At 35.2% G+C, this 22500-nt stretch overlaps 1 long non-coding RNA gene across 2 annotated transcripts in view; it reads left to right on the plus strand.

Annotated features, from left to right (window-relative positions):
• The window catches only part of LOC108531621 (uncharacterized), a 33609-nt gene extending 18095 nt beyond the window's left edge, over positions 1-15514 (plus strand). For both annotated transcript variants that reach the window (XR_001886227.1, XR_001886228.1), the window contains exons 4-6: positions 8016-8208; positions 11270-11423; positions 15478-15514. This is a non-coding gene — a long non-coding RNA (uncharacterized LOC108531621). The remainder of the gene's footprint in view (positions 1-8015; positions 8209-11269; positions 11424-15477) is intronic.
• Positions 15515-22500: the final 6986 nt, after the last annotated feature.

A 22500-nucleotide genomic window follows, 5' to 3' on the forward strand; every position in this document is an offset into this window, starting at 1 on the left:
AACTTTTAAGAGATAGCAGGACCAGATGCCAGACCAACTAGATAAGATTCTATGAGGGAGGGTCCTCTCAACCTCATTCTACATATTCTCTAAATGATTACAGCATTATTGGGAATATACATACATTTCTCTTTATATAGGAATGCCATGTTTACCATCTTGACTACTAGAATCAACTTAAAATTAGCAAAGTGCAGATGATAGATTTAGTTTTGCTCAGTTGAAACTATGCCAGGAATTCTTGTGTTTTCTAGGCAGATAATTCCACTTTTTTAGATCCCTATTCTAGAAGTCAGTGTTGAAGTAACAATAATTCTATGCAACAAGTGGGATAAGTTATTAATAAAAGCTAATGTAGCAGGATGAGCCACAGACAAAACCCCTTAGACACCAGGTTAAAGAAGGAAGAGGCTTTATTCAGCCGGGAGCCTTGGCAGACTTGTGTCTCAAGAACCAAGCTCTCCAGAGAAAGAGTTCCTGGCCCTTTTAAAGGCTTACAACCCTAAGGGGCCCACGTGAAAGGGTCATAATAGATTGAGCAAGCATGGGGTATGTGACTATGTCCACATACGTTAGCGGTGGGGGTAAGCAATGCAAGTATTTCTGCATACCATTGCCTGTGATCTATAGATAGCACAAGCAATTAGGGTGGGGGTTAATCTTTAACCTACAGGCCCTGCCAATGGCACTAACCAGTCTGTTATTTTTCAACTTTCACTTGCTCCTTCTCTTTGGAGACAGGGGACAGTAAGAGAAATGGCCTCTCTCCTCAATAACAAAGAATAATTAACAAAAATTTCAACTGTTGGCATAACCTTCTGCTAATACTCTGCTAATGCCTTCCTCTGCTATTCAACTCCACATGTCCTTCCTCTGCATTCCCAGCTTTGAGCTTCTTGAGGCTGCTATTGGGGAGAAGAGTGCTTCTGCAACCATTTCCTGTGTGTATATTGGACCATGACTCCCTTCACTATCTCTGATGGAGTCTTAACTTTCCATCTGCCTCTGATTTCCCAAACATGTGTTAAAATCTCTGAGCCACCGATTATTTTCTTTCTTGCTACCTCTGTATATTATGTTACTTTTTTTTTTTTCCTTAAGTAGTCATCAGAGGGAAAAAAGAGAAATATATTTGATATATAACAGATATTAATGCCTTTCACATTATGCCCCTTTTCAATTGTCTCAGAGTACAAGGCTGTAGATAAAAGCTGTTAGGATAGAATAAAATAAAACCTTACTTACACTGTGTTTATGAAAATATCTGTTTATATGCTTGTTTTGAAATTTAGTATTGAAGGTTTTTTTTTTTTTTTAATTAAAAAAAAGGTTCAAACATTTTAATCTATTGGCCTCCAAGGTACGACTTTGGTGTTTTCCCATTCCATTTATTTTAATAAAAAATACCATATAACTGGGTTGAATTCACTCTAATTGTCACCATATCTTTACTGCTGAGGGATTTCTTATCCCGTGATTTCATCTTCTATCTATTCATGAATAATTTTCAAAGATGAAGCTCTCATATTCAGACAGCTTTCTTTCAGTGTAACACCTCATCACCTGCCCTGCAGGATACCCCAGATGCATGTCTCACACATCACGTTGGGTGTATCAAAGACAGAATGTTTACATTTACCTCAAATGCCTCAATGTTCTGTTTTAGGTCATTCTGTTTAGGGTCATTAGGAAAATCTGCAAAATTGTTGTATCTGGGATTTTATTAAATTAAGATATCTCTTTTAACCTTAGTTTTTTGGGGGGGAATATATAAATTTTGTTGGAACCAAACTTGGGACACAAACTTTCCATGAGAAAAATATGACTAGGAAAACCATGGGGCGTCAAAAAAAAAAAAATAGATTGTTACATTTTGAGGACAAAATAATACAGAACTATGTTTAATTATATATGGCTTAAATATGCTTTCAAAATGTTAACTTCTGATGTATCACAGAAAAGTTGAAATAAACATTTGAGTTGCTGGGAACATCGTCACCTTTCCAGTGAGATGACCTTTCCGGCCTCTAGGGACAGAAGCAGAAGCTGTTATTCCAATGTTTAATCACTAGAACATATACTGAGATGACACTTGTGTGGCACTTCTATGATTTAACAGCAGTAAAGTTAGTAATGTCAGTGCAAATGCTGGAAAAGATCGAAGAAGCAGACCCCTCACAGAAATATTCAAACTTCGTGCAAAACCTGTTAGAAGCAACTTTGTCAGAATTCTAGGAAACAGTGAAAGATTCATAGCAGCAAAATAAATGCTGAATTAAGAAAAGACAACTTAAAATGATAGAAATACTTTTTGACATTTTCACTTGTCCTTGCCACACTCCCCTACTCAGCTCAGGGGTATCTTGAAGATGGCAGCCTTTGTTTCTGGTGGAATCCCTGGTTCCAGAAGAGGCAAAGAATTGCATTTGCCTGCTCTAAATTGCCTGGGGGCTTCCCGAAGTGTTGAGGCAAGGCACTTGTCTTTGTTTAGCATAACTGGGAACTGGGTCTGAAAATCTATGGAGCTGACTAATAAACATTGTAAGGCAAGTGCAAAACCCACTGCCGCCTGGGGCAAAAGATTACACTTGAAGCAAACAATAGAGTCCTAGAAGCCTAGGAGGGAAAGCAGAGGAGAGAGTTTCATTGGGAAATTAGGGCATTCAAAAGTTTCTGAGTCTACCTGGGATTTAGAAAATTACATGCATGCCCAGGGTAACACCCATGCTAAGAAAAGGCCTGTGAATACCCAAAATGTTCCCCTTTGGTTAAACTCCATGCACAGTGCAAACAGGATGTGCAGGCTAAGGCAGAGTTTTAAGTGGCCTGGCTGAGTATTGAAGGATTGCCTCATCATAAAGCCAGTCGGTAAAGATTGGGGAAGGTTTTGGATTTTTGCTTTCCTCTCTTCTCTCTGTCTGTCTAGGGTCTCTCTCTCTCCCTCTGCCCCTGACAGTCTAGGAAATAACTGCCAAAACACTAGCTAGACAAAAATGAAAGGAAAAGCTATGTCAGTGATCAAACATTACAAAAATTGCAGGTCAACAGTTTAACAACGAAAAGATGACCAAATTAAGTGGGCAAAGGGTATATACAGACATTTCTCCAAAGAACTTATGCAAAGAACCAAGAAGCAGAAAGCCCTTGACATGATGCTCAACATCATTAGTCATTAAGGAAATGCAAATCGAAACCACAATTGAGATAGCACTTGTCACCAACTAGGATGGCTTTTTAAAAAATTTAACTTATGGCTGGGTGCGGTGGCTCACACCTGCAATCCCAGCAATTTGGGAGGCCGAGGTGGGTAGATTACGAGGTCAGGGAATCGAGACCATCTTGGCTAACATGGTGAAACACAGTCTCTACTAAAAATACAAAAAATAAGCCAGGCGTAGTGGCGGGCGCCTGTAGTCGCAGCTACTTGGGAAGCCGAGGCAGGAGAATGGCATGAACGCATGAGGTGGAGCTTGCAGTGGTAGTTGACAGAGGCTGGAGGATGGGAGAATGAGGAGTAACTGCTTGACAGGTACAAAATTTCCTTAGGGGATAATAAATATATTTTGGAGTTTAATAGAGGTGGGTGTATAAAAGACTGTGAATGTACTGAATGCCATTGATTTGTTCACTTTAAAATGGAGGTTAAAATAGTTAATTTTATGTTATATGAATTTCACCTAAACTAAATTAAACTAAAACAAATTAAACTAAAATTAAACCTAAATTAAACTAAATTAAACCTAAATTAAATTAAACCTAAAGTAAACTAAAACAAAAAAGTAAAAGCTACAAACTTCTTGCTGTCCTCAAAAAATATATATGATATCTAATTTTTATATGAAAATCTGTCAAAGACCAGAGGTGGTTTATGTTATTTTGGAATTGACATAAACTGAAAGAAGGTAAATATTATTTGTAAATTTCAGTGGCCCTGAAAACTTTCTGTAACAAGTTAAGAAATAACAATAAGTAATAGTAAATTAATTAATATTTCCTTAAAATCCTAAGTTTCTTTGACTAAATCATATGACTCTCTTATGTGGAAAGGTTTAGAGACATTGTTGTGAATGGTACCAGAGCATGCCACCCCAACACAGACCTTTTGCCCTATGAATTATTTTGAGCTAGGACTACTGAGAACCAGCAGACTCAGGAAAAGCTCTAAAAACAGGGCATTAATTTTCCCTTTGTAAAGGAAATTTCTATTTGTAAAGGTCTCTTTTTATCCCGGAAGAGGTGGAAAGTTCTCGGAACATTTTAAGAGTATGCCTTGGGCCTTGATCACTCACATATGACTCAGAATAAACTTCTTTAAATATTTTACAGAATTTGACTCTTTGTCAACAATATCAGAATAGATTAAACATCCAACATTTCTACAAATTGAAATGCCAATTTCAAATTTTTTTTCACAAGAACACAAATTGTCGTTAAATTTGGTGGCTGTTCATACTCACGGGAATAATCTGAACATAACGCATTTTCCTGCATTGGCCATGTACCTAGAAGGTCTACATTTTTTTTTCCGTCTCTCTCTTCAACTTATTTTTCTTAGCAGAAATTTTGATGTCTTAGAATCTACCAGGATTCTTACAGTTAAATAGCAAATAATTTCATTCAAATTAATTAGAGATTTAAAATGAAGTTGGTGAGTAAATATTTGAGAATATTGAATCAATAATATACTATTTTTACACCATTCTTCTTGGTTTTTTCTCTCTCCTTCTCTCCTCTCTTTGAAAGTCATTTAACTATTACCTGTTGAAAGCCCTGCAGGTGGCTCAGTGTTACCCTCATTATTCAACAGGAGCAAGAAAACTAAAGAAGCTTTTGTTCCTAGGCAGTCAAAACAAGATAGACCAACAATAGTTACAAAGCTATGAATTCGGTGCTAATTAGAGATTTGGAGGGTTTTTGTGAAGCTGCTATTCTTTAGAAATGCTTCCGTTTCTCCTTTCTCATACATTCTGTCTTTTCTGTCAAGTGAAATGTAGCATCTGTGTGTACAGAAAGTTTCTGAGCTAAGTATTTTCCTTTCCAAGATTCAACACCTATGCATTGCAATCAAATCTCTTTTATACCACATTGTATAAGTACATAAAGGCAACAGTTTAATAAATTAATTTTATTGAGCCTCTGTTAGTAAAACTTATGCAATTAAATGGTATAGTGCATTAAAATATATGAAGTGGTTTTATACTCTTTTCTGTGCAAAGGTGTTGAAAAGGTAACCATCCAAGGTTAATTACCGGCAGTAGTAGAAGTAGTATTTTTAGTAGGACAATATTTTGTTAAGTAAAACTAAATTATGCTTATACCTCGCTGTGATCTTATTTTATAATATTAGAGTTAAAGGTTACCTTACAAAACACAATTACCAACTTGCAAAAGTAGTTTAAAGGTCTGTTATTACTTTGCATCATTGAATAAAGTGTTGAAACAATTGTGTGATAGTGAACAGAATGTATTTAGATTATACTAGTAGATCAATAATAATAATAATTACACTGTTTTTGCCAGGCCTAGCATTTCAGAGAAAACTAGGAATAAGCAAAGGTATAGATGGTAGAAGGGAACACAGGACAGAAAAAACACATTTAAAATGCTTCTAATAATTTTCCAATTTTAAAAAGTGTCTAAAATCTCTCTGTATTTCTTTATATTTTTGAAAAATTTTGATGACTAGGAAGTTGCTGTTTTAGCTAAAATATGATAAATCTTCTGAAAACTAAGTCCAGCCAATGTGAAATTTGGCAGGGCCTATTATCTCTGAGCTACTTCTTGGATTAACCTCTGTAGTGTAATGGAGACTGTTAAGACTCCTGGGAGTGACAGCAACCACAGTGACAGGAGAACACCTGGTTATTGGCATTTCATCCTCTATAATAGATGCCCAAACAGGTCCCCAGACACCTGCAGAAATTACTAGGGTGTGTTAGACCATGACAGTTGATAAATTATTACCAGACACAATCTGGAAATGGGCTTCTAAGCTTTACTATCATCTCTGAAGGAAAAAATACTACTTGCCTACCAGGAGGAAAACTCAGATAAATATTCTAAATAAAAAATCAAAATATATGCATCAGACAAGCAAGCATTCATTATAGTAAATTCAATAGCTCTTAGCAAAATTCGACAACAAAATAATGTTTAGAAAATGATCAAAAATAACAAAGGCATAATATAATTAATGTATATCAAAAATGACAATTTTATGGAGACTTACAGTTTTTGTGCACAAGGACACAGTACTGTTAACAGTAACTATATAAAATTTTAAACAGAAAATAAAAACAATGGTAGAATATTAGCATTGGTGTCAATTCTACATTTTAATTATGTACAGTACAAAATATGTTAGACTTCCATATATTCGTGCTAACCTAGTTGATGCTAATCTAGATCTAACCTAGTTCATGCTAACCTAGACGATCTTCCCAATGTCATAGAGGAAAATTTAGTGACAATAAAGCTTATTGAGTGTCCACTCCGGATACTTACTCAAATATTTCCTAATATGGGTATGTAATCCACATATATGAAAACTCTTCTTTCCTCCCTATTCTTGCACTCACACTTAACAAAGAACTCTTCCATAACCAAATGTGTGTTGTTTGTTTTTTCCCTCACAACAATTTAATTCTCTAATTCTCTGCAGACCCCAGTTGGGTGCCCTGCAATTGAATTAATTCTGACATTCACTGTAATTAGCACAAAACCTACAGGTTAAGGGCTTAGTCTCACAAACCGTCCACACATGTGAAGCCAACCACAAGTTCCAGGTTTTTACTTGTCCTTCTGACTTTCTGGCTATAAATTGGGGTTTCCATGACTCCCTTCCTCCAGTTCAGTCATATTCCGAAAGGGTTCATATGACTCAGGGAAGCATTTTACCTATATTACCAGTTTATTATATATTTAAGGATATGATAGAGGTTACAGGTGAACAGCCAGATGAAGAGGGGGACATTGGGTGAGGTCCAGAAGTTTCCTGAGTGCAGGAGCTTTTCTCACCACAAACTTGAGGGGTGCCACACTCCCCATATGTGGATATGTTCACGAAACTAGATATTCAAACCCGATAGTTCAGGGATTTTTTTAGTGGAGGCTTCTTCACATAGACTCAGTCTCTAGTCCCTCTTCCCTTCCCAGAGGATCAGAAATAGGGCTGAACATTCCAAACTTCTGATAATGACTTGGCCCTTCTGATGACCAGCCCCAGAGCAGGAACCCACCATGAGTTCACCCAGGGATTTTATTTTATTTATTTTTATTTTTTTTGAGACGGAGTCTCACTCTGTCGCCCAGGCTGGAGTACAGTGGCCCGATCTCGGCTCACTGCAAGCTCCCCCTCCCGGGTTCATGCCATTCTCCTGCCTCAGCCTCCCGAGTAGCTGGGACTGCAGGTGCCGCCACCACGCCTGGCTAATTTTTTGTATTTTTAGTAGAGACGGGGTTTCACCGTGTTAGCCAGAATGGTCTCGATTTCCTGACCTCATGACCTGCTGGCCTCAGCCTCCCAAAGTGCTGGGATTACAGGTGGGAGCCACCGCGCCCAGCCACCCTGGGAATTTAAAACTCTTGGAGCTCTGTGTAAGAGAACTGGGCTTAAAGATCAAATATTAGTAAAAATGACACATCTAGTGCCCCCATTTATCAGGACATTACAAAGTTTTAGAAGCTTTGTGACAGAAATTAGGGGCAGAGACCAAATATTTTAAAATTATGTCTCATATCTATATCTATATATATCTTACACCCAAATAGACATTGGTGTCACAAACTATCCTATCTCCAATCTATTTATCTTTTTAAAAATTATTCTCCCACAAGCGGATTTTCTCCCTGTCTTTTACTCTATTAAAATGGTGCATAAACTCTAAAATCTCATCACTCTGTTGGATATTCACCTCCTCTTGTCATGCTCCCATGCATGCAAAATTAAAAATTATACATTTACATTTATATGCCTTTTCTCCCGTCAATCTGTCTCTTGTCACTTTATTTTTCAGATCCAGCAGGAGAACATAAGAGGTATAGAGGGAAAGTTCTTCCCTCCTACAGGGCCAATACAATATGCTATTGTTAACATTGTAAACTGAGGCGTAATAATATTTTAAAGTGTTTATTTGAACAAACAACAATTTATGAATCCAGGAGCTCCAGACCAGAAGTGGTTCAGGGATTCCCTGGAGGAAGCATAAGGTACAGGCTTTTCTAGAGTGAATATGGAAGTAATATAAAGAAAGGGATATGATTTGTCTGTGTCCCCACCAAAATCTCATATTGAATTGTGATTTCCATAATCTCCACATGTCATGCAAGGGACTCAGTGGAGGATGATTGAATCCTGGGGTGAGTTTTCATGTGCTGTTCTTATGATAGTGAATAAATTTCATAAGATCTGATGGTTTTATAAAGAGCAGTTCCCTTGCACATGCGCTCTTGCCTGCCACCATGTAAGACATGCCTTTGCTCCTTCTTTGACTTCTGCCATGATTTTGAGGCCTTCCCAGTCATATGGAGCTATAAGTCCATTAAACCTTTGTTTCTTTATAAATTACGCAGTCTCCGGTATTTCTTCATAACAGTATGAAAATGGATTAATACAGAAAGTATATTTGATTAATTACAGTTATAAAGTTGCCTCATTTAGTCTCTCCTGCTGGAAATATCTAGTCATATATTTAGAAGTTTGCTGGCTGCCTCTGATTTACTGAACTTAGGTGTATATATATGCGGGGGGAGAGAAAGACAGAGACATTTACAAGAAATAACTCAAGCTAAATTTTGCTTATGTTTTCAAATTCAGCAAGGTTAAGGTCACTTGTCAGGCCTAATTGGTTTTGTTTGCTCTCAGGGATTACTCAGGTCTGGTCTCCATTTTAATTTACTTTAATATCATCTCAAGCTAGACGTAGACCAGTGATTCTGAAAGCATAGTCCAAAGGCTACCACCAAAAAGCCATACAATGTTTAGAATCCCAAATATTTTTGACCTCAATTTATAGCAATAGAAGATGAAGACTTTGAATTGACATCCTTAGGAAAAAATACACACAATTAAGTTTTGGTAATGTTCTGGTAAAGATATATTAAGGATGTTGCTTTTCTGCTCAAATCCATTGTTACAGATGTTCCTCAAGGGACATCTATTACACTGAAAGAGAGGGACCTGGCTAGTAGAGAGAGGCCATATATGTTTAGACTTAAAAATTATGTTAAGTATAGAATAACCGTTGCTCCTTAAACTTGGAATTTATAATAAGCCAGCTGATAATTATCTGATTAGATTGGTGAAAGAGTTGGATTGCCAAAAAAGCCACAAGTCTGTACTTTAAAAGTCTGTGACTGGTAAATCTGCAAACTAAGCCTTGAATCCTTAAAATATCAATTTTATTTTATGATTTATAATCTTTTGCCAGTAATTTGGAAAGTGTAATGAAATCTTCAATTTCCTAAAGAAGTATAATTTATCAAAACTTAGTAACAGAAAATCTAAACTCATCTAAAATAATTAAATAAAACTAATCAACATTAAATACTTACCTCCCCTCCTCAAATTCCACATGTAAACAAAACTATCTGGGCCTAGATGGGTTAGCACATTATCTAAAACAAATACTTAGATATTTTTAAACTAACGTGTATTCTGCCAGTGAGAAAATATTACTTCAATTTATTTGAGTTATAATCATAATAAGAAAAAAAGAAGGGGGATGAAAAAGGAACACAGAAAATAGTTCAATTTTTTTTTTTTTTTTTTGAGATGGAGTCTCACTCTGTTGCCCAGCCTGGAGTGCAGTGGCACAATCTCGGCTCACTGCAAGCTCCACCTCCCAGGTTCACGCCACTCTCCTGCCTCAGCCTCCCAAGTAGGTGGGACTACAAGTGCTGGCTACCACGCCTGGCTAATATTTTTTTGTATTTTTAATGGAGACGGGGTTGCACCATGTTAGCCAGGATGGTCTCGATCTCCTGACCTCATGATCCACTCACCTGGACCTCCCAAAGTGCTGGGATTACAGGTGTGAGCCACCGTGCGCGGCCAATAATGCAAATATTTTAAGTAAATTTTATCATGTCAAACTTAGTGTTGTATATAAAAAAATACACAAGTAAGTTTACTTCAGCATAGAAAAGCAAAGACATCATTTGAAATTTCTTAATATATTATACATAATTAGATTTAAGGTTAAGGCTTTGAGAAATATATTTGATAATATTCAATATTCTCCCATGATAAAATTTCTTGTCACTCTAGCACTAGGAAGAAATGTTATTAGCCTGCTAAATGTTGTGCACCAGAGAAAATACAGCTAGAATCATAAAGGTAAAAAGCTAGAAACATTTCATTAAAAAATCAAAAAAAAAAAAACTAGCAGTTCCACTGTTGTGTTTATAAACTGCAGTTTCTATTGCACACGTACACAGAGTATGTTAAAATATTTATAGTAGAGTCTCAAGAGTAAACCTTTGGATAAGACATAAATGTCTGCCAAAACATTAACTGAGCATAGACTGCCCTTCCCTCAAAAGTACATACGTTCATTCCTTATATTACCTTACAAGAGTCTTATAAACATAACATTGAGTAAAACAATACAAGCTTCAGACAGATACCTACAATTTAAACTCATAAAAAAACAGCATATATGGGGTTAATGATGAATATATATGTAGTAAAACTACCCCAAAACTGCATATGAATAATCAAAACTAAATACAGTAGTTACTTACCTCTGATGAAGGAAGGGTAAAGTAAATACACCCAGGGATGTGGAAGGTGGTACCTATACCCTACTCAGCAAATTTTATTTTTTGAGCTATATTGTTGGTTCATAATTAATTATTATGCCATTCTTTACTCTTTCTTGTATTTTATAAATAAACATTTACTAATTCACTCTTAAAAATAAACAGTGAACACAGTTTTGATAGTTCTCAGTTCTGTGATGTTATTTCATAAAACTACATATACACACGTATAGATTTATGGTAATAAAATGCACAAATCTACATGTATGTGTGCCTGTGTATGTATATGTATGTATATAGATATTCCACAGAGGTAGTACACAGAAACTGAAAGTGGTCCACAAATGACAGAAATTATTAGAAAGGTATAGTAGAAATACATGATATGGAAAAATGAATAAATGTTTTTGAGATTATGTATGGACATAAAGCGAAAGAGCATATGCATAAATATATACAAAGTTTAACATGTAACTTGTATGCTAAGAATTCATTTGGTTATTTCCAGATCATTTACAAAACTTTGAAGAACAGAACTGTTGCTGTGGAGATTCTGCTTAATAGTCCTCAAACTAAAGGCTAAAAAAGCAAAAAATGCATTCATAAGAACATAATGCTCATGTTTATATTTTGAAGATCTATAGCATGAAGCACATGTTCAGGTATTGCCAAATTTTAAAGCAAAGTTTCTAATCCTACTTAATTTAAAATTATTTTGCTATTATTTTAGATTAATTTATATTTGTTTCCTATTGTTCTGTATTCATATTGACAAGAGATCAATTATATATCATCATTATGGGTAGTAGCTGGGAAAAAATCCTCATAAATTATCTGAAAGTCTTAGGAAGAACACATTCTGAATCTTGCAATTTTGTTCAGAGCTATCTCAGAGGCCCCTGTGCATAACAAGGAATTTTCAGAGCAGCAATTTTGGTTTTTTTCTTCCTAACAATTTGGCTTGGGTTCATAACTTGCTTATAGGGATTCACAGATTTCTAAGCATCCCAATCTGCAAAATTACCACATTTCATACATATTGCCCACCTAAGAAAGTCTGTTCCTCTTCAATCTGGCTTGCTCATCTGTGATCTGACAGATGGATTCTACCCACAGGCAAGAGAAAACCTTATTTTAAAAATAAAAATTAATTAAATCAAACTGAAAATCTCACATCAAGTTACAAAGAATTTTTATTAAATAAAATTGTAGTGGAGTACTGGCAGCATTGTTTCATATCCATTTTCATCTGTACAAAAAGTATTTTTTTTTAATTGGTGAGGTGTAGCTAGTGCAGGTATTATTTATCTAAATTTGGTAGCACAGTCAGATTGCAGCAGAACCATGTGGCGACCTTGTGATTTCTTATAAATGTCTATCCTTTCCCTCTTCCCGGATAATAAGATACAATGCTCTTGTTTGAAGCAAAGAAGATCCCAGTCACAAACAAGAGATAGTTATTGAACTAAACCAAAAGTTAGAATCCTCTTCCAAATTTATTCTTGCAGCTAATGGTAACTGTTGTGACACTGCTCTAGCCAATGGGGACAATCTATGGGGTTGTGGGACTACAGAAAACACTTTTGAGTTTCCAATGAAAGGGACAGATTAACCGGTCAACTCCCCTTCTTTTTTCCTACTGTGATTGGAAGTATCATGACTAGAACTGGGACAACCATTTTGCTACTGTAATTTATATGCATGGAAGTTATAATTTAACATTCTTAGGATGGTAGATGAGAAATATAGAACAATCTTGTACACTCAGTGGCATGACTGAGTGGCTGAGCAAATGCTAGCAACAGCCTAGTGTTGATTTACCTTGTCCCTTTGATTGATAGGGAATCACATGTGTTATCTGTTTCTTCTTAAAGTAGCATGTGGGGTTGTTTTTAAAGTGTTACGCTCATTTTATCCAAGTTATGAGGTTTATGAGCATAAAGATGCTGTGACATTTTATTATTATTTTAATGTTTGTAGGTTCAAAATGATGCCCCTCTTTTATGTCCGATCTTGGTAATGTGTGTCTGTTGTTCATGTTTATTATAGCTGGATGGCCATCAATTTTACTGATATTTCAAAGCAGTTTTGATATTATTGACCTTCTCTACTGTTTTTCTCTTTTTGATCTCATTGATTTCTGCTTTCATTTCTATATTTTCTCCTAATGGTGTGTTGCCTGCTTTTAGCTTAATTTGCTCTTTTTTCTGCTTTTTTATTAAAGGTAGATATTCAGATCATTGACTTGAGACATCTATTTTCTATATTTACTTTCTATATTTCTATATTCTATTTTCTAAATTTTCTTTACTGTTTTGACTGAATCCCACAAAATGTAAAGATAAATGTCAATTTTGTCGGATTAGTTGAGAATGTTCTCCAAGTTTTCCATATATTTACTCATTTTCTGCCTATTTGCTATATCAATTGCAGAAGAGTGTTAAATTTTCCACAAATTCTCATTGTGAAACATTAATATTTTTCCTAAAATTTTCTGAAATTTTTTTTCTTTTTTAAAAAACTTTTTTTTTCTCTTGTTTCAGTTTGGGTAATTTATGTTTGTATGGCTTCAAGGCTTTGATTCTGTCTTTATCTCCAACAAGTCTGCCAATGTCACCTGCTATAGGTTTCTTTGTGTGCTACCAAAAAAAGATATGTCGAAGTTCTTAAACTTAGTACTTCAAAATGTTGCCTTATTTGAAAACATATCTTTATAAAGGTAATTGAGTTAAAACAAGGTTATTGGGGTGGACCCTAGTCCAATATGACTTGTTTCCTCATATAAAATGGAATTTTGAACACAGAGACAGACATGCACAGACAGAGGATGATGTGAAGACAAAGAAGGCCATGTGAAGATAGACAATTGGAGTGATATATCTATGAGTCAAGGCATGCCTGAAGCTACCAGAAGTTAGGATGCATGAGGCAGATCCTTTCCTAGTGCCTTCAGAGGGAAAGTAGCCCTGATGACATCTTGATTTCATACTGTTAGCCTGCAGAATTTTGTTTTGTTTTGTTTTTTGAGCTGGAGTCTCGCTCTGTCACCCAGGTTGAAGCGTAGTAACACGATCTCGGCTCACTGCAACCTCTGCCTCCTGGGTTCAAGTGATTCTCCTGTCTCAGCCTCTTGAGTAGCTGAAATTACATGCATGCACCACCACATCCAGTTCATTTTTGCATTTTTAGTAGAGATGGGGTTTTACCATATTGGCCAGGCTGGTCTCAAACTCCTGACCTCAAGTGATCCATCTGCCACAGTCCCACAAAGTTCTGGGATTATAGGCGTGAGCCACTGCACCCAGCCTAGCACAGAATTCTGAACCAATAATGGTTCTGTTATTTTAAGCTACACAGTTTGTGGTACTTTGTTATGGAAGCCCTAGGAACTAATACAACTCTAAAGTTTTTCATATCTGTTAGTGTTTTTTATTTATATCATTTGCATTTTATTCTTGATATATTTCTCATTTTTCTACTGATTTTTTCTATCTGGTCATGCATGTTGGATTTTTACTAGATTATGTAACACATTAACCATAGTTATTTAAACTTCGTGTTTAATGTTTCCAAAAATTGTGTGATCTTGCAATCTGGTTCTGTTAGTTATTTTGCCTCTTGGCATTAGGCTCTATTCTCTTGCTTTTTTGTCTGTCTTCTATTTTACATTGAATACCAACTCTCATTTAAAGAACACTAGAAATTGAAGTAGACAGTGTTTATGATTAAAGATGAAACTGCCTTTTTTCTACAACGCTAATATGTGCGACATTATGCCAATCTAGGAAGCAATTGACTGGGTTTGGGTTTATTGTTAATGAAAGCTGCCTTTAGGTTTACTAAGGTTACTATACCATTGGCCTTGAGTTCCTTTAGTGCCACATCTTAACCACCTTAGATGAGCTGTCCTTAGATTTCAGGCTACTTGTTTGACCTGTGACCTCAGCATTCTGATGGACTTAAGGAACTCTATTAGCTTCTAATTAATTGAGCTTTTCTTTGTCATTGAAGAAATCATCGTTTTATTAGATTTCTCCCTCAGGTCTCCTCAGGTCTCCAAACGGTAGAGATTTTTTTAGTGAAAGTGGAACTCTTCTTGTTGTTTAAGAAAAATAATCATCCACATGATTAAGCACTTTTAGCCCTATAGCCCTATTTTTTGTAACTTGAAATCAAACACATTAGTAACTAAAATATCTTTTGTCTCAGGTTTTGTAACACACAAAGTCACATAAACTCACACACATACTGTGGAAAATGCATGTGTGTCTTTGTGCTTGTGTATATAGGTATATATATGTATATATAATATATATATTTTATATGTATATATAGTGAGAGAGAGAAAGGTATACCTAGATATGCAGTGCTTCAGAGTTGCTTATAACTATAGGTTCTCCAGTATTTATATGCAGTCATATATTGGAAAGTATAAAATATTCCAACATTTCAATACAAAACTTTCAAAAAATGTATTTATTGTCCGCTGCAGGAAAGGTACCATTTAAATATTTTGTGGGGTAAAACTTTCTAATACATACACTCTATCTTGAAAAAGTTTATAAAATAGGAGGAGGGGAAAAAAAAACACCATGTAGAGACAGTTTAAATTGTTCAAAATTATTTTATTACTTTTCTATCGTATGTTGATTAAATATAGGAAATAATATATTATATACTATATCCAAATAAGATCATGTGATTTGTTTTTTGCAGCACTATTCACAGTAGTCAAGATTTAGAAGCAGCCTAAGTGTCCATCAGCAAACAAATCGATAAAGAAAATGTGATACCGATACACAATGGAATATCATTCAGCTATAAAAAAGAATGGGATCCTGTCATTTGCAACAACGGGGGTGGAACTGGAGGTCACTATGTTAAATGAAATAAAGTAGGCACAGAAAAACAAACTTCATATGTTTTCATTCATTTATGATTACTAAAAACTGAAACAAAGGAAACTATAAATTTCTGTATCTTCTCTATCTAAAGATAGAGAGTAGAATGAACCTTCCCAGGAAAGGTAATTGGGCATTGACAGGGGGGTGGGGACTGGGAATGGTTAAACGGGTATAAAAATATAGTTAGATAGAATAAATACAATCTAGTATTTCATAGTGCTACAGGGTAACTACAATCAACAATAATTTATTATACATTTAAAAATAACTAAAAGAGTCTAATTGAATTGTTTATGACACAAAGTAAGGATAAATGCTTGAAGTGATGGATACCCCATTTACCTTGATGTGACCACTGTGTGTGGTATGCCTGTATCCAGCTATCTCATGTACTCCATAAATAAATATACCTACTATGTACTCACAAAAATAAACATTCAAAATTTTAAAAAATTGACATTTTATTTGAGCATTTCTGTATAAATGTTTAAAGTATTAAAAACATGAATAAATATTTACACAGATAAATTATACCGAGCTCCTTTCAGCTACAAACCTTACATTCCAATACCAGAGTAGCAATTTTCAAATTTATTTAATTTAAAGATGCTATTTAGTGACATAGCAAGTGGATATGTCTCTGTTTTCTGAGTTCCTGCCTGTCGTAGTGTGCTCAAGCTAGCCATAACAAAATATCACAGACTGGGGTGGCTTAACAATAGAAATATGTTTCCTCTCAGTTCTGGAGTCTGGAAGTTCAAGAGCAGGATGCCAGCATGGTTGATTTCTGGTGGGCACTCTCTTCTTGCTGTGTCCTCACAAAGTAGAGAGAAAGAGGAATCTCTCTGGTATCTCTTCTTATAGGCACATCAATCCCATTATGACACCTCCACCCTTATGACCTGATCTAACTCTTATAACTTCCCAAGAGCCCTATCTTCAGATGCCATCAAACAACATGATACAACTTCAACAGATAACATTTGAGGGATGACAAACATCCAATCTCTTCCTCTGCGTAGTAGTTTAAATAAAACTAGTTAGGATTAATGGAAATAAGAGTGTTACCTTTGAAGTGACATCTGATTCTATTTTATTATTACTACTTAGTCATTAATGGATGCAAAACACACACATACCACACACACAAACACACATGCATACACACACACACACACACATATGTCTGTATATTAGTTTATAAGCATTATTCATAGAGTAGACCTGTCTATAGGTCATCAAGAAGATTGGAACTGTCCATATTTTAAACCTATCCTGGGAAATTTATTTGATCACAGTGATGTCCTGCTCGGTGTTTCCACAAAAGAATTACCAACTACACTGAGAGAAGCATCTCAAAACAAAGGCGTGTCCCTTTTGTTTTTTTTCATTGTTAGGGTTACTATGCTTTTTTGTTTACATTCTTCCATCTTTTGCTATGTTTTATAGAGCCTGCTATTATTTCCACAAAGGACAACCATATTAAGAAGTAATATTAGCGAATTGTCTTAGGGTGTTAAAAATTGAATTTTATTGATTAAATAATACTGAGACGCATCCTTTTAGGTTTAGTGATAACTATAAAAGAACATAAAATATAAAACCAACAATATTGTAGCAACCAGTTGGTTATTCCTGCTTTTAGTAAATCCATTTTACTTTTAAGTTTTGATAATATCAAAGATAATTGACTAAAAAAATTAAATGAGAGTGAATAAAAGTTTTAGGAAGACAATTAAAAGAAAATTGAAAACGGAAAGAAAAGACTCAGACTCAACTACTTCCTAAAATAATATCAACTTTTCTCATCTAAACTTCCGTTTATTTCTTTTCAAGTCACATGTGAAAGCTAGGAAAGGGGTAATTAATGTCTTCTGATGGAAGACTTTGCAAAGTTCAAGTATACAAAACAAACCAATTACTGTAGATTGAACTTTGTAGAATATACACAATCCCAGCACTTTGGGAGGCCAAAGTGGGTGCATCATCTGAGCTCAGGAGTTCGAGACCAGCCTGGCCAACATGGTGAAACCGTGTCTCTATTAAAGATACAAAATTTAGCCGGACGTGGTGGTGCATGCCTGCAATCCCAGCTACTCAGGAGGCTGAGGCAGGAGAATTGCTTAAACCCAGGAAGTGGAGGTTGCAGTGAGCCAAGATCGCACCATTGCACACCAGCCTGGGCAACAGAGTGAGACTTTGTCTCAAAAAAAAAAAAAAAAAAAAAAAAATACACACACACACAAAAAGGGATAAATTGAACAAATTACTGAACTATACTTAAAAAGGAAGGATTCTATACAAGGAAGAATGTAAGTTTCATATATAGGAAATTAAAAAAATATGTATCAGGTTGAACTGTTGATTTCTGAACAACATTTTCTTAAATGAATAATTTCTGAAATTAATGACATGTAATTTAAAGAAATGTGTGCTCTGTCATTTTGGCTTGAAGAATTGAGCATTGGGTAGCATTATTAGTTTTATGTAGGTACTAGTATTGTATGTCTGGAGGCTTTTATATAAAATTTTAATTTCTCAAGGATCATTCCAAGTATTCTCAAAAGAAAATACAAAGTTTTACGTAATTCATGGAACACTTATATTTGCATGCGTCAGTTTGTTAAAGCATGGATAGGTTTTTTTTTTTTTAAATCGTCTTTTCTCCTTCTTTTTGCTAAATAATAAGACATAGACTTTTCCCCTAGATGAGACTGAAAGATTTCAGTAGGATTCTATTGGACAAATCTGTCGATTTCTGAATCTCAATTGTGGACCAAGGTCAATCTTACAATGATACACTTCAGTCAGATGAAAACTGAGGAATATAGCCAAGTACTTGTTTTAAACACCTTGAAAAAAGTTAAAACATGTTTATCATATTTTAGGATATTTACAAAGGCAAAAGTCATAGAAAAAAGAGAGGCCTTAGAGGCCAAATACCAAGAATAAAACTTACTGCTGACTCAGTAAATAAAGAATATTTTGTGTTAGTAGTAAATTCATTATAAACATACAAGCTATGCCCATGCCAATACTGCCAACATCAATATATGGTAAGCACTTTTTATGTGCAGGCATTATGCCAGACAACTTGTACAGTACATTAATTTTTAATTTTTTTTAAACACTCAAGAAATAGAACCAAAAGAAGAAGGGAATAAGGAGAGGAAATTTAATAAATATGCGAAAGTTATTAAAAGCCAATTCTCTCTCTCTTACTACACACATGCCAAGACCAGCTCAGTCGGGGAGACCCTAACCCAGCAGCCTGGAGGAATTAAAGACACACACACAGAAATATAGAGGTGTGAAGTGGGAAATCAGGGGTTTCACAGCCTTCAGAGCTGAGAGCCTCGAACAGAGATTTACCCACGTATTTATTAACAGCAAGCCAGTCATTAGCATTGTTTCTATAGATATTAAATTAACCCAAAGTATCCCTTATGGAAAACGAAGGGATGGGCCAAATTAAAGGAATAGATGGGGCTAGTTAACTGCAGCAAGAGCATGTCCTTAAGGTATAGATAGCTCATGCTATTGTTTGCGGCTTAAGAATGCCTTTAAGTGGTTTTCCACCCTGGGTGGGCCAGGTGTTCCTTGCCCTCATTCCAGTAAACCCACAACCTTCCAGCGTGGGCATTATGGCCATTATGAACATGTCACAATGCTGCAGAGATTTTGTTTGTGGCCAGTTATGGGGTCAGTTTATGGCCAGATTTTGGGGGCTTGTTCCCAACACACACACACACCTTTATCACTCTTTCTCCATAGTGTATATGTATGTACTTTACAGATCAAATTTCCTCTCCTTTTTCGTGCATATGGTCAGTTTTCAATTCATTTATGTAAAATCTCTCAGAGTGAGACCATGATCTGCCATTCTAAATTCCAAATGCCATAAGAGATGAAAAAGCTCTGATTGTTTTTGATTCATGTGGCCAGCACTAACACTGCTCTATGTAGAAAATGAGAACAGCCTCATAATTTGGAAATATAGCTACTAAGAACTCAATAATATGATTCTGAGATTGATTATTTTTTTAAAAAATGGAGTTGGTCATGATAACTTACAAATACATTCTCAATATTCTTGTCACATATAGAAAGGATTGCAGATAAGCCCTAAGCCTAGTCCTGTGGCCCTTTTTCCCTTCTGAATAATATTATCTTGGTAATGTAGACTTAGTGATGGTTGAAGTATTTCAGATGGATCTGTATTTATATTAGGACACAGCAGAGCATGGTGTGTGTAACAAGGGATTTGAAGCCAGGTATATCTGCATTTAAGTGTATGCTGTGTTTTGCGATTCCTCTATGGCCATGGCCAAATGATTTGCTGTTAATTTTCAGTTTCCTCAGTAACAAAAATAGGGGTCATAACATTAGTTATATGGTAGATTTCTTGAGTGGGTAACAAAAAGATAAAGATTACAACTTGTTTGGCACAATGCCTGCACATAGAAAATGCTTATTATATATTGATGTTGGTGGAATTGGCAGAGGTAGAAATGATGGTAGAGTAGTAGTTGGTAGAAGCAGTAATCTGTAGGGTAAGTGAAAGGGACAAGGCAACTTTCAATAGGATTTGGTACCTGATTTGGATATTTAACCCATAGCAGAATATGCGTCAACTATGCTGAGCAAGGCATATAACAAACAGAACGGGAAGAAGCATTGGGACAATGAGGAATACCAGAAAATAGGTGATATACTAGCTCTTTAATTAATGCTATAATGCATTACCATTAGGGTAGTGGCTTATAAAACACAGATATTTTATCTTACTGTTACAGAAGTCAGAATTCTGAAACGGTCTCACTGGGCTGCATTTGTTCTTGAAGCTCTGGGGAGAATCTGTTTCCTGCCATTCACAGCTGCTACAGGCTGCGCACATTCCTTGGCTCATGGCCCCCGGTCAGACTCTCCTGCCTTCCTCTTTATCTTTTAAGGCCTCCTGTAATTATCTAGTGCCCACCGGATAATCCAGAATTATCTTCACATAACAAAGTCAACTGATTAACAACCGTAGTTCCATCTAGAATCTTAATTCTCCCTTTTATGTAACATAAAATGTTCAGAAATTAGGAGAATAAAGATGTGGACATCTTTGGAGGTGGTAGAGGGCATTATTCTGCCTACCACAAGTAAGTACATTAGTTTGAAAATATTTTAGAAGTAAGATTTTATAAACTTTGTACTTAGGCCAAGAAAGGGGATAGAAATACACATGAATGAGTTACTTTGACTATTAAGGCAAAATAACTGATTGGTTTTTCTTCTCAAGATGTAGATTGATGGCTGGTTCATTCCTACCCATTAATAAGAAATTAACCATCTGCAACAGAGTCCTTTCAAACAATTGTGTCATTTATAATCATGTGGAATAATTGAAATATTGGAACACACTAAAAGACAGATTGAATGAATAATTAGAGACGATAAAGAAAAGCAAGGTTAAACATTATTTTAAATTTTTTGTGAGGACAAATATATATCTGAACAAGAGTCCAAATAAATGATTTTATCTGGAAAAGTGGCCATCCTGTTAAGTTGTTTCACTACGAATTTTCAATAACAACTTGCTTTTTTGATTCTGAATATGTAAAAGCTATTTAATTTTGCCATCTGTTCTCAGCATGATTACATATAAATTAATTGTGGGTAATAATTTTTAGAATGCATTGAATGCCAAGATATTCAAAATGTTCCAAAGGGAGAATTTATTTAATTTCATTTTCCAAAATAATAAAGCAAACTACTTTAAAAGTGAAAGAATGATATAGTCTTTGCTACTTTAATGTAATTTTCATTTTTTCTTTTTTCAAGACTTTGGAGGAAATTGTATCCAAAATTTTGCCCAAATTCCTCACACTGTTAGTAGGTTTTTGCTCAAGTAGAAATTCATTTATGACCCTTGTCTACTTTCATGTTTGCCACCTTTTAGAACTAAAAATTTACATTGAAATAATAAATTCTAACTCTTCTAAAGTGGTCAGCAAAGATAAAAATAATGTTGCAATAGTAAGATAGAAAACAAGTCATTTGTTTACAGGTAGATATTTTTTAAAAGATATAAATAGCTGACAGAGAAGCCTGAAGTACCTCAAAAGAAGAAACAAAACAAAATTAAACAATGATAAAAAATTTAACTAGGAATTATTAAGCAGATACCACATGCTTGGAACTCTCATGAGTGGTTTAACAGAACAAATGAGGTTCTAGTTCTCATAGAACGTAGACTCTAGTACATGAAAGCAGGGAATATAAAATAAATACAAAATACAATACTGTCAGGCGCGTTGGTTCACGCCTGTAATCCCAGCACTTTGGGAGGCCGAGGCAGGTGGATCACCTGAGGTCAGGAGTTTGAGACTAGCCTGGCCAACATAGTGAAACTCTGTCTCTACTAAAAATATAAAAAATTAGCCGGCCGTGGTTGTCGGCTCCTGTAATCCCAGCTACTCAGGAGGCTGAGGCAGGATAATCGCTTGAACCTGGGAGATCTCAGTGAGCTGAGATCGTGCCATTGCATTTCAGCCTGGGAAAAAAAGAGCAAAATTCTGTCTCAAAAAAAAAAAATTTATAAAATTGATAAATGAATATATCATTTCTTCAACATTTCTCCTAATGCTTGTTTTATTTCTATATCATTGGACATCTAATTTTTCTTACTTTTTTAATGTGATAAATGTTTTTTATTAAAACTATAATTTGGCCTATCTTTCTGGGGACTTTTCTCCATAGATAAATATATTTGCTTTCAATTTTTCTGAGGAGTTAAAAAGTTATTGGGCATACTTGTTTAAAAGAATACCAAACTCTTTTTTTGTAA

Source organism: Rhinopithecus bieti, unplaced genomic scaffold, assembly GCF_001698545.2.
Source record: "Rhinopithecus bieti isolate Rb0 unplaced genomic scaffold, ASM169854v2 scaffold_7212, whole genome shotgun sequence".
NCBI classification, from domain to species: Eukaryota; Metazoa; Chordata; class Mammalia; order Primates; family Cercopithecidae; genus Rhinopithecus; species Rhinopithecus bieti.